At 41.2% G+C, this 11,175-nt stretch overlaps 1 non-coding gene across 1 annotated transcript; it reads left to right on the top strand.

Moving 5' to 3' along the window:
• The first annotated feature begins 6,439 nt into the window (after nucleotides 1–6,439).
• On the top strand, nucleotides 6,440–6,546 carry LOC141624605 (small nucleolar RNA R71). The gene has a single exon (XR_012534410.1). It is a non-coding gene; the product is annotated as a small nucleolar RNA R71 (small nucleolar RNA).
• The last annotated feature ends 4,629 nt before the right edge of the window (nucleotides 6,547–11,175 follow it).

Below are 11,175 nucleotides of genomic sequence, written 5' to 3'. Positions count from 1 at the left end.
AAATAGTGAAATTCAAATTCACTATTTTCCGACAATTTCAACTGACGAAATTCAAAACCGTCACTTTTCAAAAAAATGAAATAGCGAAATTCAAATTCGTTATTTTCCCACAATTTCACTTTTCAAACTTCGGACCAACAAGTCCGACACCAACATCCAAAGTCCAGGACCAACAAGTCCAAAGTCCAGGACCCATGAGTCCAACACCCAAATACAAAGTCCAGGACCAACAAGTCCAAAGCCCAGGACCCATGAGTCCAAAACACCAAGTCCAGGACAAATAAGTCCAAAGCCCGGGACCCATGAGTCCAAAACACCAAGTCCAGGACAAATAAGTCCAAAGCCCGGGACCCATAAGTCCAAAACACCAAGTCCAGGACCAACAAGTCCAAAGCCCAGGACCCATGAGTCCAAAACACCAAGTCCAGGACCAACAAGTCCAAAGCCCGGGACCAACGAGTCCAACACATCAAATCCCGGACCCACAAGTCCAAAACACCGAACACTAAAACCTCGACCAAAACTCCTTCACCCCTAAGTCCTTCTAGAGACTGTTGCAGGGAGACCTATCTAGGCTTCTGAGGATTCCCCCTCAAGCTCGTAATATCACACCTTAACCTTTAAGGTCCAGACATGGAAATCTGATCCCATGTTATTTACCAACCATTTCGTGCTCAGGCCACATCAAGCCGGAGACCCCATTCCGCACCACACTACAAGCCGTTACCCATCGGCCTAAAACACCACAAAATCCTTGCTCCAGATTTTTATCTGTTAAGCCAACCCATTATTACCAAGCTCCACATTCCCTAATGTTGAAGCCATTTCTCACCACAATCCCCACGGAGTCCTCGAATGCTTTGCTATCGAGAACGGGACATACCTAATCTACCCTTAGAGTCCACTTTTTAGTGTACTCAAATGATAAGGAACATTTTCACAAATTACACCTCATCGATTCATGATCAAGAGGTATTTATCTGTCAACTCCAGATTTTTATCTGTCAAACAAACCATTATTACCAAGCTCCACATTCCATAATGTCGAAGCCATTTTCACCCTGACCCAAATACAGAGTCCTCGAATGCTTTGCTGCCGAGAACGGGACATACTCAATCTACCCTTAGGGTCCACTTTTTAGTGTGCTCACATGATAAGGAACATTTTCAAAAATTACACCTCTTCGATTTATGATCAAGGAGGAATTATCTCAAATCAATTTTTCGAGTCACCAAACGGCTTTTACCGTCGTGACGTACACACTTAAAGGTCCTAACATCTCGCTTAGGCACACACGCATTCTGAACTAAGATCTGGTTTGATTTCACTTCACGTGAATACGTAGGCAGTCCTTCGAGGACACAACCATACACCTCAAAATCACTTCAAGGTCCTAACAACTCGCTTAGGCACACATGCAGAACTACGATCTGGTTTGATTTCGCAAACACGCGAATACGTAGGCAGTCCTATTACAAGGGCACAACCACACCCCCACACACATTCAATTTTCAAACCTTCAATTTGCAACCCATTGCACACACACAGCTCAGAACTACGATCTGGTTTGATTTCGCACACACGCGAATACGTTGGCAGTCCCCCAACAAGGACACAACCGCACACCCATTTCAATCTTAACCATCACCATCAATCTTCAAAAGCCGCCCACCCAGCCCAAAAATTAATCGTATACCTCTTTACTGGGGGCTTCTTCCTTAAGACGTCGCCCATTCCTTGTTCTCAAGTTCCCACCTTCTCACTCTGGGGGCTTCTCTTTCAAGACGCCACCCATCCTTTATCCTCAAACATCTTTTGAGTCTCAACTACAGTCCAAAATAAAAACCGCCCATAGCCTAGGGCTCGGTTCGGACGATGACGAGGTCTTGGTTCCACTCTCCGAATCATCATACCTCAAGAAGGGATCTCAAACAAGCAAACGTAGGCAAAGGTGTCTGGCGAAGATAATCAATTCTTATTCCCCAGCCGAGCGGATCTTCTACTCCGATGATTTGATACGCGCTGTCACCGTATCTTGGCTAGGAGTTGCACTTACATGAGCAAAGTCTGTCAGGGTCATCCCCGTGTCGTGTCAATACCGACTTTATATCACGTTCACGACCGTCTGTTTGTCAGTCTGTCAGTATGCGTCCCTGTGAGTCAAATGTCACAACGGTCACGTGTCTCCAATCTATCAAATCACATATCTACGAGTAACAAGGCTCGCCTTTAAGCTTCAAACCTTTCAAAACTTCTATCTCCCTTTACGTGAGATATTACATGCTAGTTGCTTATATGTTAACTGCTCACATGCTTATGTGCTTATATGCTTGCATTCAACGTGCTTGTCTATTCCACTGCGGATTTGTGTGGTCACTAACCATGCAGGTAATCTTGAGAAGACAAACTCACTCCAACTGAGTATTGGGTTCTTCCCAACAAACGGCGACCCATCAAGTCCAAGGGCTTTAACCCCGTCGATTACATGGCATGCACTACCTCCCAGTGAGCAGCAACTCATATCCCCGGCGAGTCCTGAGAAGTTTCTAACTCCCCAGCGAGTGCCGATTTTCAAATGGATGTCACACATGCTATTTCCCACAGTCGATATTTCGACCACCATGGCTGGCGAGCCTTTGTCCGTAAACAAGATACAACTCAAGGACGTATCCTGAAGATGCCTCGGGTACAACTCCTTTTCACAAGCTGGCGAGCCTTTGTCCGCAAACAAGGTACAACTCAAGGACGTATACCGAAGATGCCTCGGGTACGACTCCTTATCACAGCTGGCGAGCCTTTGCACGCACACAAGATACGACTCAAGGACGTATCCCGAAGATGCCTCGGGTACGACTCCTTATCACAGCTGGCGAGCCTTTGCACGCACACAAGATAGGACTCAAGGACATATCCCGAAGATGCCTCAGGTATGACTCCTTCCTATGGCTGGCGAGCCTCAAAACGAACCGCCTTCAACACCGGCTGGCGAGCCTTTGCGCGCAAAAGATTCAAAGATGTATCCTGAAGATGCCTCAGGTATGATTCCTTCTTATGGTTGGCGAGCCTTTATACGTAGTCTAATGAACTTTAAACGACCCGAATCGGAAGTCGACAGACTCTAAAATGTTCCCGACGGCAGGTCCTTGACTCGAATCCTCGAGTCGCCTCGACGTCGCCCTTCCCGATGGCAGGTCCTTGGCTCAAACCTTTTTGAGTCGCCTCGACGTCGCAATGGTCTTCAGGTTGTAATCTTCGATTGACCTGGAGATCATACTTTGACTTTCGCCCTGTCCAAGCCTCAGTCAAAGTGGGGGCTCTGTAGATACCCAGTATCTGCACCTTCCAAAAACCACCCGATGATGATCGGACTATAACGTGTTTTTGATATGCGTGCGTGGATTGGCTATACATGAGACGGTTTAATGCACTACTCGAATATGAAAAATGATTTCGAAAAGTTTTCTAACTTCATTTTCATTAAAATAACACTATTTAGAGTTAAAACCGCCTTCGGACCCAAAACCGACTCAAAAACCCGCAACTCGAGTCAACCTGAGTCAACCCAAATCTCGAATGTCAAAAATAATACCATGAATGTCTTTATCATGTCATTTCCATTCAAATGACCCTATTTAGAGTCAAAACCGACACCGAGCCAAAAACCGACTCGAAATTCAAATCCCGACTCACACGGGTCAAACCCGAGTCAAAGACACAAAATACCTACCCCAAATATCACCCAAGAGTAAGCTTACACGGCTAAGCAAACCTCAATGACCACAAATCACAACCAACAAAACATTGGTTAGAACAAATGCAAAATCCAAATTTGCGAAAGGGACAACACACCCTATTGAGTCACAGGGTGGCTCGCGCCTAAAGCAGGTGCCTGCTTAGTTTCTACGCAAACTCAACCGACCTACTATCCCACATTTCTCTATAAATACCCATCATCACACACCATAATATTCATGCAAGAGTCCGCCCCCACACATCTCCCTTAAACTTCTATACTCGACTTCCTAAGTCAACAAATCGGCACGTGTTTACGACCTACCGATCGTAAACACAAGCCTTACACATATTGTTTGGTACCGTCGCCGTACATTCGACCGACCCATTCGACCAACTCAACTAATCAATCAACATGTTTTAATTAACATATTTTCAACATATTTTCAAAACAAAATCCTTTTTTAAGGCACTCTTTTTAAACTTCTTGATCGTGAGTAGTCGCTACGAGAAAACTTGTCTCTAAAGTCGTCTATGTCGCAAACATCATACACGTAAGTTTGAGGGTGTAAACAACTCACTTTAATTCATGTCTTTACTGTTTTGATGAGTCCATATGCATGAACAATGCATAACACGATTCAAATATAGGTTAGACGAGCCAAAACCGAGTTTTGGACCGAGACAGAAGCCCTTTGATATGCAAAGTGGCTCGCGCCTCATGTAGGTGTCCAGGCCAGAACTCAACCGTGTTTGTTCTCATCTTTCCTCTTTATTTCATTTCTTATTTGTAATCGGTTTTTACCATTTCAAATGTTTTAATTCATTTTTATGATAAACATATTTTTACCATTACAAAAATCATCCTTGGTTCTTTATACCATGACAGTTTATTCCGTGACTCGATGATATTATTGGTTAATTACATTTGAATGGGTATTTTAACACCCTTTTATATTATTTACCATTTTTCTCATTTGTTTACATTTGTAAATATATTAGTCATAATTCATAATCATCCTTGGTTCTTTATACCATGTCGGTTTAATCCGAGTACGATGACAAACTTGACTAATTACAAATAATTGAACTTAACATAATTAGTTCAAATCAAACATTTTCTTTTTACCATTTTATTATGCTTTCAAAACATGCAAATCCGACAACGAATATTACTAACACAATAGTAATTATTTCGAGTCATGCAAACAACATTTGCAAATCATTCATCACAAATACGGTTTTAAATAACCTTTTCAAAAACCAGGAGATGCCCTCTTGGCTCGCCTCATGGCTCGCGCCCCAAGTGGCCGTCTGTTCTGATACTTCAAAACCAGGGCAGAGCCCTTACATCACTAATAGGCTCGCGCCTATACTGGCTGCCTGGCGCTGTTCTGCCTCGTTTTTAGCACTTGTCTAAGACGATCCCGATTACGGTTAATCCGAATACATGACGGATCAGATTGACAAGCTTACGTTTTTACACTTTGTCATTTGACATCCTTTTTCAAATAAATGGATCGTGTTAAGCATTATAACCCGAATTTGGTAAATGGATGTTTAATTTCCGTTTTCACATGCAAATCAATCTAAATTCAACTTGACATCTTATGCTTGATATTTGGATTAACGAACCGACTTAGAAAGCTCACATGTTAGGTTAAACTTTTGGATGCGCATTCATGCATTTTAACCGTTCTATCAACTCTTGCACTTAAACAACCACGATCGATCAGTAGAGGCCGCTAACGCGGGCGAGATTGGGTGTCCGATTAAAGGGCTTCCCAATACGTACCCTCACCCCTTACTCAGAACCTTTGGATAGTGGATGGCCTTATCCAGGGCGCACGAGAGTCATTTTAGGCATAGAATGCTAAAAGGGGGACGACTCCTTATCTTTAGTATCTATGTCAAACACCGCTTTTTGCCTTGATTGAGTTAGGTATAAAGTGGATTCGAACGGGTTCCAAGCATCCCACAAATGCTTGGTGGCGACTCCAAACATCTCTACATCGTTTCGCGGCCCTTGCCGAGACGATACCGACCGATCTAAAGCGATCCGGTCGAAAGCATTTTACGCCGCCGAGCATGGCTTTCAAAGAGACCTCTGCACGTCCACAGATTGGCCTGGCGTGCAGGTGGCCCGCGACCGCGGACCGGCTTGCGGCTCAAATCCGCAGACCGAGACGTGGCCCATTTTGGCTTTTATATGAGAGATTTGGATGGAATTTGGTGTTTTCATTGTAATAGTTTGAATAAGGGGTGCCACTCTTGTATGCTTGGAAAGCATTCACTTGTTCATTTGTTCCCCTACATTCACTTTGGTCATGTCCCAAAGTTCCACAGTTCTCACATATCCCACTTGGGATTGATGAAGATGCCGTCATGGCATTAACATGATGCTTTGGTGATTTTGAGGCTTCTTCAAGTCTAGCCATAGCTTTTTCAAACTTCAAATTGATGGTATCAATGTGAGCACTAAGTTGAGCACCCAATTGAGTAATGGAGTCCACTTCATGCTTTCCTCCTCTAGTAGCTTTGCGAGGTCTACTATATTGTGAGTTATGGACTGCCATTTCCTCAATTTTATTCCAAGTTTGATTGTCATCAACTTCGGTGAACATTCCATTTGATCCCATGTTGAGAATGTTCCTTTAATCTTCATAAAGACCGTTCCAAAATTGTTGTACCAAGAACCACTCGCTAAGTCCATGATGAGGACATGAGCGACAAATTCCCTTGAATCGCTCCCAAGCTTCATACAAGGATTCTTCATCTCTTTGCTTAAAGCCCGTAATTTGAGCTCTTAGCATGTTAGTATTTCCCGGTGGATAGAACTTTTTCTAGAAAGCTAGAGCCAACTTTTTCCAAGAATCAATTCCGAGAGTAGCCTTCAAGGCCTTTCAACCATTGTTTCGCGGTGCCAATTAGAGAAAAAGGAAATAACACCCATCGAATTTGGTCTTGAGTTACACCGGTTTGAGAAATCGCATCACAATAGTCACAAAAAGTCTCCATATGAGAATGAGGGTCTTCACTAGGCATCCCCCCAAATTGGCTTCTTTCGACTAATTGGATAAATGCGGAATTGGCAATAAAATTTCCGGTTAAGTGTTGTGGTGTGGGAGTACCATTGGGTAGGTTCTCCTCGGTGGGTATGGAATGTGATGAAAACTTAGGCATCGTGGGTTGATTTTGTGTTGGGTTCTCCTCACCTTCTCTTGCAAAAGGGTTGATGAACTCAATAGTATTTGGTTGAATATCTACAACCTCACCAATACCTCTCAAAGTTCTCCTAGCAAGTCTTCTATTGGTTGTCAAAGTACTTTCAATTTCGTGATCAAAGGGTAACAAGTTACCTTGTGATCTTCTAGACATGCAAAATATCAAACAACTCGAAAATAATTAGAACAAACCTTGAGGAGTTTTACTTCCCCAAGGCAAAGAAAGACACAACTAATAAAAATACAAGAAAATCTAAATCAAGTTAACACCGTCCCCGGCAACGGCGCCATTTTTGGTCGTGTTCCCTCGTGGGGTTTAGTTTTCAGTACTTGTCGTTAGGAGCACCTAGACCAAAACACAATTTATAACTTCACCAACAACTCTACAATTAGTAAAGAGGCAAGTAAAGATTGGATCCCAAGGGACGGGAATTGAGATGAGATTTCTATTGCAACTAGTGGTGTCTAAGGGTGTCACAATTGGGGTTTGAAGTAGAAGATCACTAAACTAAATAGCAATGAAAGTAAACAAGCAAGATGAATAAAAAAGGATGTAAATAATTGATAAAAATCACTAGGGTGTCATGGGATCATAGGGGATTCATGGGAATTGATCACACAAACATATTCTCAAGTTATAAGCAAGCAATTATTGTTGTGATGGATCGAGTTGGTTTATATCTTACAATCCTAGGAAAGTTTGGGTCCCGGAGCCGAATCGATTAGATTGTACAACACCTACAAGTCGACTTAATCTTCCCTACTCATTAATATGCATGGTCTAATGAGACTCGAGTTGGTTTATGTCTTACAAGTCTCATTGAAAAGATAGGTGATGGTTGTAAATGCAAGGATTCACAGGCTTAGCATTTCATCAAACATAACATGTGCATAAGTTGAGATCACAACAAGCAAGCAAATAAACTATGAAAGCATATTAATCTAAGCATGAATTATTCCCCATGTTGGTTTCCCCTAATTACCCATTAACCCTAGCTAAGGAAACTACTCACTCATTATCATGTTGAACATGCTAGCAAGGTTGTAAATCATACCAACAAAGTAAAACATGATGAATAAATGAAAGTGATTAACAATAATTAAAAAGGGATTAAGAGAATTATACCTACTAATGATTCCAATAATAAAGCAAAGAATAAAAGAAGTACTTGATGCTTGATTGGAAGGTTGTCAATATCCCAATAATAACCCAAATAATCTTCAATTACCCAAAATAAAGGATGAACAAGAGAGAGATTAAGGAAATAAAACTTGTATTAAAACTTGATTAAATGTTGATTACAAGATTAAAGAGAGATTTAATTGATATTAACTACTCTAAAGATTACTAAGAAGAACATGCTCTTCTAATTAGACTAATGGGGTATTTATAGTGGGGATTAGGTACATAAATTAGGGTTTACTAAGGACTTAAATGACGATTAAGTCCTTGAGGAATCGCCGGTCTCTAGGGAGACTCCGGTCTCTTTTTCGCCGGTCTTAGAAAAAGATGTGCATCCTTCCTTGAAGCTTGTAGAAGACGAAATGGAACTGCCTGGGAATCCGGGCGTCTTTAGCACGGGACGGGCGGATTTGGGAGCTTCTGGACGGGCGTCCAGAGGGTGAAGACGGGCGTCTTCTGCAGGTTCTGCCCGGGCGTCTTGTGGAGGAAGACGCTCGGATTGTGGTGGTGGACGGGCGTCTTCAGGGCAATCCGCACGGATTGTCAGGCAGTTTCTTTCCTTCTTCTTTTCTTCCTTTTTCTTCATAAGATCCTTGAGGATTTCCTCGGGGATGCAAGGATCTTTTCTCATCATTGCCCATCTACTATAGTATGTACAAAGGCCTTCTAATCTTGTCTCTCCTTGATGCTTGGTCAATGAATTCAATCATTTTAGCCTCATTTTGCCATGAAAATGCAAGGTTTGCACTCCTTTCCTACCAAGGACACAAAACCTCAAAGAATATGCTAAACAAAGAACTAAAGACAATAAATGACCCAAATATGCACTAAAAAGCTTGGGAACAAGGCTAATTCGGGGACTAAATATGCTTTAATTATGGTCACATCAGGGACGTAAACCCAATATATCACATATACGTTGCTTCGGGAGTAAGTGTTTTGTCCATAATAATGGTAAAAATAGATTAAGCAAATTTGATCCCAGAAGTGACGAAGCTGTGTTTGTCGGTTATTCTAATCATAGTAAAGCATATAAGGTTTTTAATAAGAGAACCTTATGCATCGAAGAAAGTATTCATGTTGTTTTTGATGAGAATAATATGTTTGATAAAGCTGAATAGGATGAGGAAGAAGACTTGAACGAACCTGATTTCCGACTATCCAGGGATAATCTTCCAGAATTGGGTGAAGAAGATAAAGAAATTGAGGGCACAAATGATGAACAAGGAAGCCCTTCGAATGATAAAGGAAAGAGAACTGAGAATATAGTTTATGATACTATAACCTCTTCTCAATCCAAGTAAATGGAAACTGAAGTTATAGCTGATGATGCTATAACATTAAATCCAAAACAAAGAACAAGATCCAGAGTTATACCTGATTTAGTTATAACCCCAGGATTGGATTCAGGGGGAACAAGGGTTAAACCCCAATCATTTGAAGAAGGCGAGACTAGTTCAAATAATGAGGTGCCTCCTGTCTCTAAGAAATGGAAATATAAGGATCTCATCCAATGGAAACCATCCTAGAAAGTCTAAATGAAGGAGTTCGAACTCGTAGAAAGCTTAACAACTTCTGTTCCTTTTACTCATTCGTATCAACTATTGAGCCAACAAATATCAAGGAAGCACTTGCAGAACCTGATTAGATTGTTGCTATGCAAGAAGAGCTCCAACAGCTCGAACGAAACAAAGTTTGGCATTTGGTTCCTAGACCTAAAGACCGAACTGTTATTGGTACAAGATGGGTTTTTAGAAACAAGTTGGACGATACATGAGTTATTGTACGAAATAAGGCTAGATTGGTTGTACAAGGGTACAATCAACAAGAAGGAATTGATTATGATGAAACCTTCGCTCCTGTAGCCAGACTTGAGGCTATTAGACTACAGAGCTTTTGCTGCTCATAAAGGAATTAAACTGTATCAAATGGACGTTAAGACAACATTTCTTAACGGTTATTTGAATGAGGATGTTTTTGTTGAGCAACCTCTAGGATTCGTCGATAGCAAGTTTCAAAACCATGTTTTCAAATTAGATAAAGCTTTGTATGGTTTGAAACAAGCTCCCAGGTCGTGGTACGACAGATTGTCAAAATATCTTCTTGAAAGTGATTTTAAAAGAGGATTTGTCGACAAAACCCTATTCTTGAAAACTGAAAATTCTGATCTATTAGTTGTACAAATTTATGTTGATGATATTATCTTTGGTTCACCTAATAATCGTCTATGTAAGTATTTTTCAGAATTGATGACCTCAGAATTCGAGATGAGCATGATGAGAGAACTCAAGTTCTTCCTTAGACTCCAAATTCAACAAATTACTGAAGGAATTATGATACACCAACAAAAATACTTCAAGGAGCTAATCAAGAAATTCGTTATGGAAAATTCTAATTCTAAGCCAACTCCCATGGGTACAGATAAGAAGTTGACTTTGGATGAAAACGGTAAGTCTGTAGATGAGACGACTTATCGAGGTATAATTGGCTCACTTCTTTATTTAACTGCAAGTCGTCCCGATATAATGTTTAGTGTATGCGTTTGTGCTCGATTTCAATCGTGCCCTAAAGAATCGCATATGATTGCAGTTAAGAGAATCTTGAAGTATTTAATTGTTACATCTAAATTATATCTATGGTATCCTCTTGAGTGTAATTTCGATCTCATAGGATATTCAAATGCAGATTATGCAGGATGTTCACTTGACAGAAAAAGTACCTCCGGCATAGCTAAATTTGTTGGACCGTGTATTATTACATAAGGTCAAAGAAGCAAAATTCCGTTGCGTTATCTACAGCTGAAGCCGAATACATTGCCGCTGGGTTGGTATGTTCTCAACTTTTATGGCTTAAGCAACAGTTATGTGATTACGGTGTTAATGTTGGTTGTATACCTCTTTTATGTGATAGCACGGGTGCTATAATCATATTTAAGAACCCTGCGCAGCACTCACGAACTAAGCATATAGACATTAGACACCATTTTCTACGTGATCATGTAGATAAGGGCAGCATAAGACTGGAATTTTGTAGTA

The sequence above is a fragment of the Silene latifolia genome, chromosome X (assembly GCF_048544455.1).
Source record: "Silene latifolia isolate original U9 population chromosome X, ASM4854445v1, whole genome shotgun sequence".
NCBI lineage: Eukaryota > Viridiplantae > Streptophyta > Magnoliopsida > Caryophyllales > Caryophyllaceae > Silene > Silene latifolia.
The sequence above is the reverse complement of the archived record's forward strand: the minus strand, read 5'-3'. Positions and strand labels throughout refer to the sequence as shown.